This window comes from Penaeus monodon, chromosome 16, assembly GCF_015228065.2.
Source record: "Penaeus monodon isolate SGIC_2016 chromosome 16, NSTDA_Pmon_1, whole genome shotgun sequence".
Lineage (NCBI taxonomy): Eukaryota > Metazoa > Arthropoda > Malacostraca > Decapoda > Penaeidae > Penaeus > Penaeus monodon.
In genome coordinates this window covers 33,238,138-33,251,138 of record NC_051401.1, presented here as the reverse complement: position 1 = coordinate 33,251,138, position 13,001 = coordinate 33,238,138, and positions in this window count along the sequence as shown.

The window sequence follows — 13,001 nt, the reverse complement described above, 5'->3', positions numbered from 1 at the left end:
TAATTTCTTGGCGCTGCTCCGTTTAACCAAATTACACTGTACAGATTGCTCGTCAAAATGCTCCCCAAGCTAGTCATATATTTAATGGAGAGAAGTTCTTTTCAAATGTTTTGAAATTTACATGGATCTAAAATGTATATTTTAACACTATCATATTTAACACATTTAATAGGTGGTTCCTAATAAAGTACATAAATATATTCTGTTAACGATGACATCTTCAGAAAGCGAACAAAAATATTGTCTAAATTGTGAAGATGCACATGAGATCAATTTGGCCTTGTAAACATGGCGCTATCCAAGTACACTTCCAACGAGACCGGAATTCCAAAATGGCAAATTGCTCTCGCCGTAGGAGGAACTGTGGCTGCGACAGCCGGTATATATTACTTCTTGATCAGAGGCTCCAGTAAAAAGGGATCCCAAACCAAGACACAGTCTAAGAAATCTAGAGATTCGACTGTTAGTGGTGGGTCTCCCCCAAGCGAAGCAGAATCCTCAGGAAAGGCAGACGATGCTGCGAACTTGGTAAGTTTTGTGTGATACTTTGAACAAGTCACAGCAACTGATATTATTGACAACTTCAGTCATAAAATTTATGTTGATTTAACAGTGTGGTTGATAGAGATAAGTTACAACTCCAAGGAATATAGCTGTGTTTTCGTCCGCTACTTGAAGATAGCTATGTCTACATTTTTAAAGAAAAATCGGTATAGTTCAGTTTCCCACAGCCGGTAAATATCCAGAATACTTTTGCATAGTATTTGTCATCGAGAACGACGCACCCTCGAGAGACACAGTCCCAAAACCAGGGTATCGTGTAAACCCAAAATCCAAACCTAACATTTCCTACCTATTATTATTTAACAAAAGAGCAAGACCCCCTTTATTAACACTTCATGCCAACTTACAGTAGTTAACATCAGGAATTTTGGCTGTGTAAGGATGCTGTAGAATATTTTTGTCATTTAATAGGTAAATATGAGGCCTGTACCTGGGTTGTTTATTACTCTTTTTCTTATGCTCTATAAGATGGCAGTGTTCCTTTCCCTCTTTCCCATTGCATTCAGTATCATTAACTCTTTGCGGAACCAGACTCAATAGTTGTGGTATTGATGGATTCCTCTCAATCATTACTATCCAAATATATCAAAATTCAGCCACGTAGCCCCACACCTAATACCCACAATTTTGGCCCTGATAGCATGATAGGATATGAAAGGTACCAGGGAAGTTGCAAAATAAAATAACAATAATTTAAGAAGATAGTATGGATAGTAACATAGTAAACTATTGAATGCAGGGCCTGTACCCCCTATTACCCCCCCCCCCCATGGAAGGTTGCCACTCCCAAATCCCTGCCGCGAACGACAAAGAATCCTGTACGTATTCACAGCACGATAGAATCTGTGACCTAATTGTGGGGCAAACACCGCAAGATACAGTCCAGGAATGGAAAGTTACTAACCTGATTGATAGAAGCTGCTGAGCTGTCCTCAGCTGGGAAGTGATAGAGCCATTGGATTCTCACATGCTCCATTATGCCATGCATCTGTGGGGTTTCTGTGACATCATTTTGATATATTTGGGTAGTAGAGTGAGAGGAATCTATTGATAACAAAATTGCTGAGATTGGTTATACAAAGGTATTCTAAATAATTACCCCACAACCATGTAGTACAAGATAAATTTTGTCTGTAATGGAAAGAATGACCAAAAATAAAACACTTTTCATCTATGGTATTTTTTCCACAAGTTGATAATAAGAAATTGTGCAACATGCAATACTTTGGTATTCACATATAAGAAAATGTAATGACAATATCATAAAGAAAGAGAAAAAATACTCTCACTGATACTTGAAATAATCTGTGTAGGGAAAGAATAATGTCAGAAATGAAGAAAACAGGTTGCAGCAGATGCCGCACAGAGACTAGATAAGTCAACTGTGATCAGGTGGGGGCTGGAGGCAGAGCCCCTGAGATAAGAAAGGTTTTGGTTCATATGATGATGTTTGTGGATATCCCAGGAGTGCCTGGAGTAATAGGGACTTCGGGTATTTTAAGTTGGAAATTTTCTTTCCTAGAATCACAAGATTTTTTTTTTTGCACTCTCAATCTACTCCCATAGGAGGCTAGACTTTCGCATGCTATGGTGTACCATCATTGTGGGAACAGTATTGTTTGTGTACTGTAGTGGTTACAAGTCTTTGAATGCGGGCATTGGCCAAGAACTCATCTTAATATTATATCAGAGGAATTAAGTTTTATGGTTCCTGTTTCTGTAATTTCTATAACAATATATTTAAAGCAATTGAAATTTTCTGCAAATGAAAGGAATTAAAGTAGATAACAGCAATGAAAAAGTTTTTTCTTTTAAATCATAATTTATCATAACACAAACAATTTCTCTCTCACTTTTCTCTGATCTTTAAACTCCTATTGATTGAAATAGATAATATTTTAAGTGGAAAAATATGAATTGGTAAAATAATGATATATAATAAGAATAATAATCGTTAGTAATAAGACAGCAATTAGCTATAGCTCATGATACCACACTTGGTGCTCTGGCAAAGGCCATTAACCCTTCTCTTCGTGTAGTCCAATGTCTACTTACAAAATAAAGTTTAGAGCTTGGACTGAATCTTACAAGACAATAATTCTCCAAGGAGAGATCTACAAACATTATCTTGTCAGAATACACTTGGAACGTGTTTGTTTGCCTTTGCTACAGCATCACTAGAAAACTGTGGGCACACTTTTTGATGTCAGATTGTGCCATTATATTTCACTGCATGGATTGATTAAAATAATTAAAAATAATAGTATCATAAGAAACTAGTGTTTATATTTTCAGTACATCAGCACTGTACACCCTTTGAGTTGACCACGAAAATAATACTAATCATACATATTTATAGCTTGTCTATTGCAGCAATTTACAATAATAAATATCTTTAATACTGCATTCCAGATTATTGAATATTTAAACCAAGGCAGGTGACAGTTATAAAAATCTATCTATTTCTCTATCTATCTATATAAATTTGTTATTTGATAAGCAAATATGATTATATAATAGAGAAATTATTATGGGACTGTTCATACTAAACAGTTTTCAATAAACAAATCCCTTGAAGGAAGATAGAATTTTGTGTTAAGAAAATACTTGTATCTTTCTATATGCCATACATTCTCCACGGGTTCACCAGGGGCATGAGCACAGCGCACAGCATAGCCACGCTCTTGAGCACAATAAACTCATCTGTGGCAGTATTCCTTGACCTGGAGAAGGCTTTTGAACTGGCAAGTCCTCTTACCATTCAGGAGAGCCTGATCCAAAAAGGAATCAGAGGTAAGCTCTTGGCTTGGATAGGTGACTACTTTACGAATAGAACAGCCAGAGTCAAATTCCAAGGTCACCTATCACAGCACATGCCACTAGAGAATGGAACACCACAGGGTGGGGTTCTCAGTCCATCCCTTTTTAATACATTAATGTCCTGTATCCTCAACATAAACCTCCCAGTGAGGTGCAAGATCATCTCCTATGCAGACGATCTTGCTATCATCTCCACTGGACCATATGCCTAAACAAAGCCCAGCTTTGTCGGACCTGGTATCCGAGGAGTGTTGCAGGACAGGACTAAAGAATCTCTGCAGCCAAATCCAAAGCCATGGCTCTGAGACAGAGAGTTCAAGGCACAAGTCTGAGAATCCAGGGAACGGACTTTGAGTGGGTTCAGGACTACCTCTACCTTGGGGTAAGGATAGACCGGACCCTCTCCTTCCACAAGGAGGTCCAGTACCTTGTTGACCAAACAAAATCAAGACTGTCTGTCATGAGAGCAATGAGTGGAAGACGCATAGGGCCAGACACAGAGTACTAAGATCATTCTATGTACATGCTGTCAGGCCCATTGTAGACTATGCCTCCCCTCGCTCTGATTGCATTAAGAGAAAATAAAAGACCAACTGGGACAGTCCAAACGAAGCCGCCGGGGTCATTCTGGTGCCCCAAGGTGGGCAAAGGTCCTCAACTCCTAGTGGAGGAAACCTTCTCCCTTGGGCCCTCACGAATTGATCTAATGGCAGCACAATTCTTATCAAAGGTCATCAAGGTCCAGGAACACAAGCCTAAGACATAAAATAGTCGACCCCTAGAACAAGATAACGAGCTGTTTGCAAACAACTCCTGGCTGTCTCACACAGTCAGGGTGTTAATATGCCATCAGCTCAAAGAACCACTACTGGCCAAGGGCATGGACTCCCCTCACCCTGACTTTGTTGAAGCTCCGCCGCGGGCACAAACCTCGATAGAGTTCTCGGTCATGAGACTGGCAAGCAAAAAGAATGAATATTGTACGCTTAGCCTAAAGGCAGAAACCAGAGGTCTTTGAAAACCATCACCCCTCCGGGGAGCAGAACATATTACACGGATGGATCGGTCGATCCCTTGACCCACACTGCAGGTGCCGCTTTCGCAGCAAGGGATGCCACAAAATCCATGAGGGTAACAGACAACGCCTCCTCGCTACAGGCAGAGGCAGTTGCTATCATGGGAGCACTGAGCCACGCGTCCGTGAGGGAAGGACACGTGGTCATACACACAGACTCCAAAGGAGCCGTCGACTGTCTTCAGCAGACTCACCCACTGACAATATCTACCTTCGACTACCATCCTCACACTGGCACAGAGGTTTCTTGCACGGGGTAGAAGAATCTCATAAACTGGGTTCCCAGTCACATAGGGATCAGGGGGGAATGAGCTTGCTGACAGATTAGCCGAAGTTGGCAGGGGTATCCCCCCTAATCCCATGATAATACACAGAGCCGAAAATTACTTAGGAGGAAGTGTACGGTGACGGCCACCCCCTTTCCCTCCTGCAGCTTCACAGGGGAGGAAATGAGATCCCCTTGGCCAGCTGGTACTCAGATGCCACAGGCTATGAACCACTGGCACTCTCTGAAATAAACAACAGAGGTACCGAAGTCATTCTGCACAGGTTACCACTGTGCATGGCAGGTCATACAAACCATAGAACGTGAAGAAAGGTGTTGCATGCATGGGGCGAGCCGAACGCCACACTTGTACATTATTTAGAAAATTTGTGTCCCACACGCAATTCCTAAGACAAAGCCCGCAGAACACAGCCGTCGTGCTGGTAAAGAGATTATGCGAGATGTTTACACCACGGCTACAGGAGCGCCTGCTGGCAATCCCACCGCCACGGTAAGCATCGAGTGTCAGATAAACAAATGAGACAGCCATAAAAAGCTGACACAGGCCGGGCCATAAGTGAAAGGCCCGGGTGAAGCCAGAACTTCGCAAATCTCAAGCAAGCAAGCAAGCCATACATTACATGCTGACAATGTTAGGTATCCTAGAGAATATATATCTCAATACAATAATGATACAATACATCATACAATAATGATAATAACATTAATAACAAAGGTGCAAATAATAATGATAATGATAATAATAATAATGATAAGGATGATAATGATAACAAGAACAACAATAATAATAATAATAGTAATAATAAGGATGATGATGATGATAACAACAACATCAACATCATCAACATCAACAACAACGTCAACGTCAACGTCATCGTCATCGTCATCGTCATCGTCATCGTCATCATCACCATCACCATCACCATCACCATCATCATATTGATAAAAAATAAAAGATGCAACAGGCAGCCAATCAAGTCATGATCAGTAATACATTTGATGTCACCAGAACAGAGAAATACAGTGCTGAGATACTGAAAAGATAAACGCTAGTTTCTTCTGATATTAACATGCAAGATTTGGTGACTATAATGTAAACGAGCAACAGATAGTGGTCACACTTCCTGCCAATAGCAACAGCGAGGGTTTTGATGACTGGATTTATTGGTCAAAATATAAAATTATTAGTACGAGATCCAAATAATTGCTTGGGCTCTATCCTGCCAGAACCTTTGTGGAAGTTTTGTAAACCAGGGAGGGTAGCAACCTGGAGTAATTGGACTTATGGCATCTTCTGTACGCACCATAAAAGTAAATCCAGTATTAATGTTTAAGCCAGATCACTAATGTGCATGCGCAATGGGAGAATCTAGGATTAACTCTTAATTCATCTCCGGACCAGGCTTTACTTTTGAGCTCAGAGTTTAATCATGCACATGTGCAAAACAAGCTAATCATGTATTGATATATCATGATTGATACATAATGACAATATCAACTCCATAGAAAAGATGGAGTTAAGTTGCCATTAATATTTATAATAAGTAATAATGAAACAAATTCTGACATTTTCATGTCAAAGATTTATATGAAAATTCATCATTATATATATTTTTGTAAGATGTGGGATATTCAGACCGCAGATAAAACTCTCATCATTGAAGAGAAAAATAAAAATTCCACTGAGAATCCAAAGTTTACGGACACATAAAAGGCAGTGTTATTTACAGGTTGAAAAAACATTCCCAACTTTTTCAATATATTAATCAAATAAGAAAGAAGGCTTTTAATAACACCATGATTAAATTTCAAATTCAAACTAAAAACTTCCTGATTCTTTAAACTAAAGTGACTTCAAAACTGTGGATCCTCTGTAGCAACATCCTGAAAAAAAGCTACCCTACCCATTTCTCGCAATCACATGAGAAAGAGCTCTTGGAGAAAGTCCCCTGAACATAAATGATATTATGAGTATGTCGTTTTGTTTGATGCCCTTTATTTCGGTTGTAATATTATAGGCATTTGTAGCCATTAACCCATAACTGACGGGTAGCATTCATAGAGGCGGGGCCTCGCTGCCGGGGCTTATATCGTCGCCCAGCATGTGCGACCACTCCTGCCAAATACCAGCATCCCCTGTCGTTTCTTCGTAGTACTACGAAGATATGTTGTATTTTCAGTTTTCATTATTTTTTAAGTCTCTACTTGCCAAACTTCCTGATAAATCGAGATGAAAGGGGATTTTTGTTGTTATATAGACTCCATAGTTGATCATTAATTCGGTCTATAGTCCGAATAAAATAAGCAGTGTGCGGCATATGGAGTTGAAATCGTCAGTTTGTTGCATTTTTTTGTTTTTTGCATGGTAAAAATGAGAACGTGTTAAAACCGACTTAATACCACTTTCAGTGGCAGAAAAATAATCTTTTGCCGTGATTGTAACAAAAAAAAACTCATGGCAGTCATACATACTCTATGGCTGTGCGTACGTGCCCCCGGCAGATGGTCCCGCCAGGGCCCTGGCATGTTGCGTACAGCCACCCGTCGGCAATGGGTTAATATAATTTTATTTGTATTGAAAGATATTGGGTTTGGGATGATGTAATACTAGGGTATATGTTTGTATATATTTTTTTTTTCCCGGTAACAAACATTTATATCAAAATTTATATGAAACTTGTAGAGGGTGAATGCTAATTGTCATCATACAGATACCGCTTTTTCAATGTGTCAGTGATCTTTCATCTTCTGTGCAAATACTGAGGATTTGATTAACTTTTAAACTGGAATGAACTTTTATGATGTGAGCAGAAGACGCCTTTAGTCTTAGGGGCAGTCATTTTTTAAATAAATGTAAATGCTTTCATGTTTATCATTTTTGATGGGGAAAACAACTAATCCCCATAAAATTCTGCAGTGAATATTTGAAACAAGGAATGATAACAGCAAGGTTGGATGGCTGTGTAGAGTTAAAAGATTACCAAAACTGAAAATAAAGATCCTTGACAGAGAAGAGATAAGTTTGACTAAAGTATTTCTAAGGGCTTCACCATGTTTATATTATGAGGTTATTACTATAATCTGTTAAGTAATTCATGTATTACTTGACAATTGTAAAGACACTTATCAGTGCCTACTTTTCCTGAGCTATGTATTTAATGCATTCTTTTATTATTATTATACTTCTTTAATGTGTTTTATAAGTTATATTCTGTACATGGACTCTTTTTGACAGTACCAGGAAACTCCATTCCTTGACAACACTGATGAGAAATTTTTCATTTTAGTGTTGTTTTACTTCTAGGTCAGTTATAAAGCAATAGAGTTGCTATGAAGAAGAAATAGACATTAGTTACTATCATAGTCTAGTATCTGCACCCATCAAATGGGTGATAAGGAACCAAGCAATTTAGACAATAGATGAAAGTAAGGAAAAGTTTGGTGTTTTACCATGCAAAGGTATATGGTTTTCAGTGAGAAAATTATATGAAGAAGCAAACATATTAAGCTGTAATTTCTACCAAGAAATATCCATTTTTAATTTTTGGAGGGAAATTGTTAGGGTGGGTTATTGGTTAGATGCACTGTTATAAGTATTGTTTAAATGTCAAGAGGGTAGTGTTAGGTGGGTTATTTGGTTAGAATGGGATGGGAAAAAAAAAAGGGTTCCTAAAAAAAAAATATTGTAGTAGTTAATAATTTATAGGTTTTAAATATCTTCTAAATTTGTTTAATAATTTAAAAGACAAAATAATAATATATAATAAATATTTATATGTAATTTTCATTTGTATATAGATTCTTAAAAGATTTATTCTTTAAATAAGATTATAAGTATTATAGTAATAATTAAATGTATATATATATATTATATTAGAGATGATGGGAGATATATGAGGAAAGATAGATATATATTAGGGATAGAGATTATAATATATATATATTATTATATATGTATTAGATATCTATATATATATATATAATATATATTATTACTATATATATAGTATATATATGATATAAAAATAATCTAGATATATATATATATGATATAATATATATATATATATATATAGAGATATATATATATATAGATATAATATATATATATATATATATATATATGATAGTAGTATATAGATAATAATGTATATATATTTTATTAATATATATAGATATAATATATATAATATATATATATATATAGATATATATAGTATATATATAGATATATATATATATAGAAATATATATATATATAAAATATATATATATATATATATAATATATATTATATATATCTATATATAATAATTATATTATATATTATATATTAATATATATATAAAATAAAGAGATTAGGTATAAAGATATAGTATGAGTATATAATAAATATAGATATAATTTATCATAATTATGTATATATAATATATATAATATATATATATATAATATATATATATAATAATATATATATATATATAATATATAATATATATAGTATATATATATATATATATAGTAATATATATAATATATAATAATATGATATATTTATATATATATATATTATATTATAATATATTATATATATATATATATATATATTAATATATATATATATATATATAATTATATTATTATTATATATATATATAAGTATATATAATATAATATATATGATATATATATAATATATAGATTATATAATATATATTACATAATATATATATATATATATAATATATAATATATATATATATATATAGTATATATATATAAAATAGATATATATATATATAAATATAAATAATATCGATATATATGATATATAAGATAGAGAATATATGATGAATATATATATATAATAATATATTAATAATATTATATTATATAAATATTATATATATTATGTATATATATATATATATTATTTAATATATATATATTATATAGATATATGACTATATATATATATATATATATATATATATATTATATATATGTATATATATATATATATATATAGTATATACATATATAATATATAAAATATATTTGTACATATATATATATATATAATATATATATATATATATATATATATATATCTATATATATATATATATATATATATTATATATATATGTACATATAATATATATTATTATATATATATATCTACTAACTACATATATATATTATATATATAATATATATACATATATATACATATATATATATACATATATATATATACATATATATATATTATATATTATATAATATATATATATATATTATATAATATATATGTATGTATACATATATATATATATATATATATATATATATATATATATATATATATATATAAAACAATGAAACTCTATGGTCGTGTCCGCCATCACTGATAGGTCTACGGGCCGATGCGCTAACTTCCGAAAAGCTATGGGTATCCAACAATCTCTTGGCAAAATCTACTGGCATTCACACCATCCAAATTCTCTAGACCAGTCGTTCTTAACCTTTTTAAAGCCACAGACCCCTTTAAGAATCTCATTAAAACATGGACCATCTACTCCAAAATTATCCATATAAACACAACTTTACGTACAAAGTATGTTATCTATTAAGATTTGATTGTCTTGTATATACAAGTATTATCAAATTGTAAAGTAAACAATTTAGAAAATCACCCTAATGTAAATGTCAATTTTTACCTGAACTCACAGACCCCAGGTTAGGAACCCCCTCTTCCCTCCATTCTAACCAATAACCCAACCTAAACACCTACCCTTGTGGGATTTAAACAATATACTCTAACCACGTCCTTAGCCAGGGGAGAACCAATGAGGTCATTATACAGTGCATCCTAACCAATAACCCACCCTAACAATTTCCCTCCAAAAATTAAAAATGGATATTTCTTGGTAGAAATTACAGCTTAATATGTTTGCTTCTTCATATAATTTTCTCACTGAAAACCATATACCTTTGCATGGTAAAACACCAAACTTTTCCTTACTTTCATCTATTGTCTAAATTGCTTGGTTCCTTATCACCCATTTGATGGGTGCAGATACTAGACTATGATAGTAACTAATGTCTATTTCTTCTTCATAGCAACTCTATTGCTTTATAACTGACCTAGAAGTAAAACAACACTAAAATGAAAAATTTCTCATCAGTGTTGTCAAGGAATGGAGTTTCCTGGTACTGTCAAAAAGAGTCCATGTACAGAATATAACTTATAAAACACATTAAAGAAGTATAATAATAATAAAAGAATGCATTAAATACATAGCTCAGGAAAAGTAGGCACTGATAAGTGTCTTTACAATTGTCAAGTAATACATGAATTACTTAACAGATTATAGTAATAACCTCATAATATAAACATGGTGAAGCCCTTAGAAATACTTTAGTCAAACTTATCTCTTCTCTGTCAAGGATCTTTATTTTCAGTTTTGGTAATCTTTTAACTCTACACAGCCATCCAACCTTGCTGTTATCATTCCTTGTTTCAAATATTCACTGCAGAATTTATGTGGATTAGTTGTCTTCCATCAAAAATGATAAACATGAAAGCATTTACATTTATTTAAGAAATGACTGCACCCCTAAGACTAAAGGCGTCTTCTGCTCACATCATAAAAGTTCATTCCAGATTAAAGTTAATCCAAATCCTCAGTATTTGCACAGAAGATGCAAGATGCACTGACACATGAAAAAGCAGGTATCTGTATGATGACAATTAGCATTCACCCTCTACAAGTTTCATATCAATTTTGATATAAAATGTTTGTTACCGAGGAAAAAAAAATATATACAAACATATACCCTAGTATTACATCATGCCAACATATATCTGTCAATACAAATAAAATTATATTAACCCATTGCCGACGGGTGGCATGTACGCACATGCCATGGCATGGCGGGACCATCTGCCGGGGGCACGTACGCACATGCCATAGAGTATGTATGGACATGCCATGAGTTTTTTTTGTTACAATCACGGCAAAAGATTATTTTTCTGCCACTGAAAGTGTGATTAAGTTGGTTTTAACACTTTCTCATTTTTACCATGCAACAAACAAAAAAAATGCAACAAACTGACGATTTCAACTCCATGATGCCTCACACTGCTTATTTTATTCGGACTATAGACCGAATAATGATCAACTATGGAGTCTATATAACAACAAAAATACCCTTCAGTCTCGATTTATCAGGAAGTTTGGCAAGTAGAGACTTTAAAAAATAATGAAAACTGAAAATACAACATATCTTCGTAGTATTACGAAGAAACGGCATGGGATGCTGGTATTTGGCATGAGTGGTCGCACATGCTAGGGCGACGATATAAGCCCCCGGCAGCGAGGCCCCGGCCTCTATGAATGCTACCCGTCAGTTATAGGTTAATGGCTACAAATTGCCTATAAATATTACAACCGAAATGAAGGCATCAAACAAAAACGACATACTCATAATATCAATTTATGTTCATGGGAGCTTTCTCCAAGAGCTCTTTCTCATGTGATTGCGAGAAATGGGTAGGGTAGCTTTTTTTCAGGATGTTGCTACAGAGGATCCACAGTTTTGAAGTCACTTTAGTTTAAAGAATCAGGAAGTTTTTAGTTTGAATTTGAAATTTAATCATGGTGTTATTAAAAGCCTTCTTTCTTATTTGATTAATATATTGAAAAAGTTGGGAATGTTTTTTCAACCTGTAAATAACACTGCCTTTTATGTGTCCGTAAACTTTGGATTCTCAGTGGAATTTTTATTTTTCTCTTCAATGATGAGAGTTTTATCTGCGGTCTGAATATCCCACATCTTACAAAAATATATATAATGATGAATTTTCATATAAATCTTTGACATGAAAATGTCAGAATTTGTTTCATTATTACTTATTATAAATATTAATGGCAACTTAACTCCATCTTTTCTATGGAGTTGATATTGTCATTATGTATCAATCATGATATATCAATACATGATTAGCTTGTTTTGCACATGTGCATGATTAAACTCTGAGCTCAAAAGTAAAGCCTGGTCCGGAGATGAATTAAGAGTTAATCCTAGATTCTCCCATTGCGCATGCACATTAGTGATCTGGCTTAAACAATTAATACTGGATTTACTTTTATGGTGCGTTTCAGAAGATGCCATAAGTCCAATTACTCCAGGTTGCTACCCTCCCCGGTTTACAAAAACTTCCACAAAGGTTCCTGGGGTAAGGCCCCG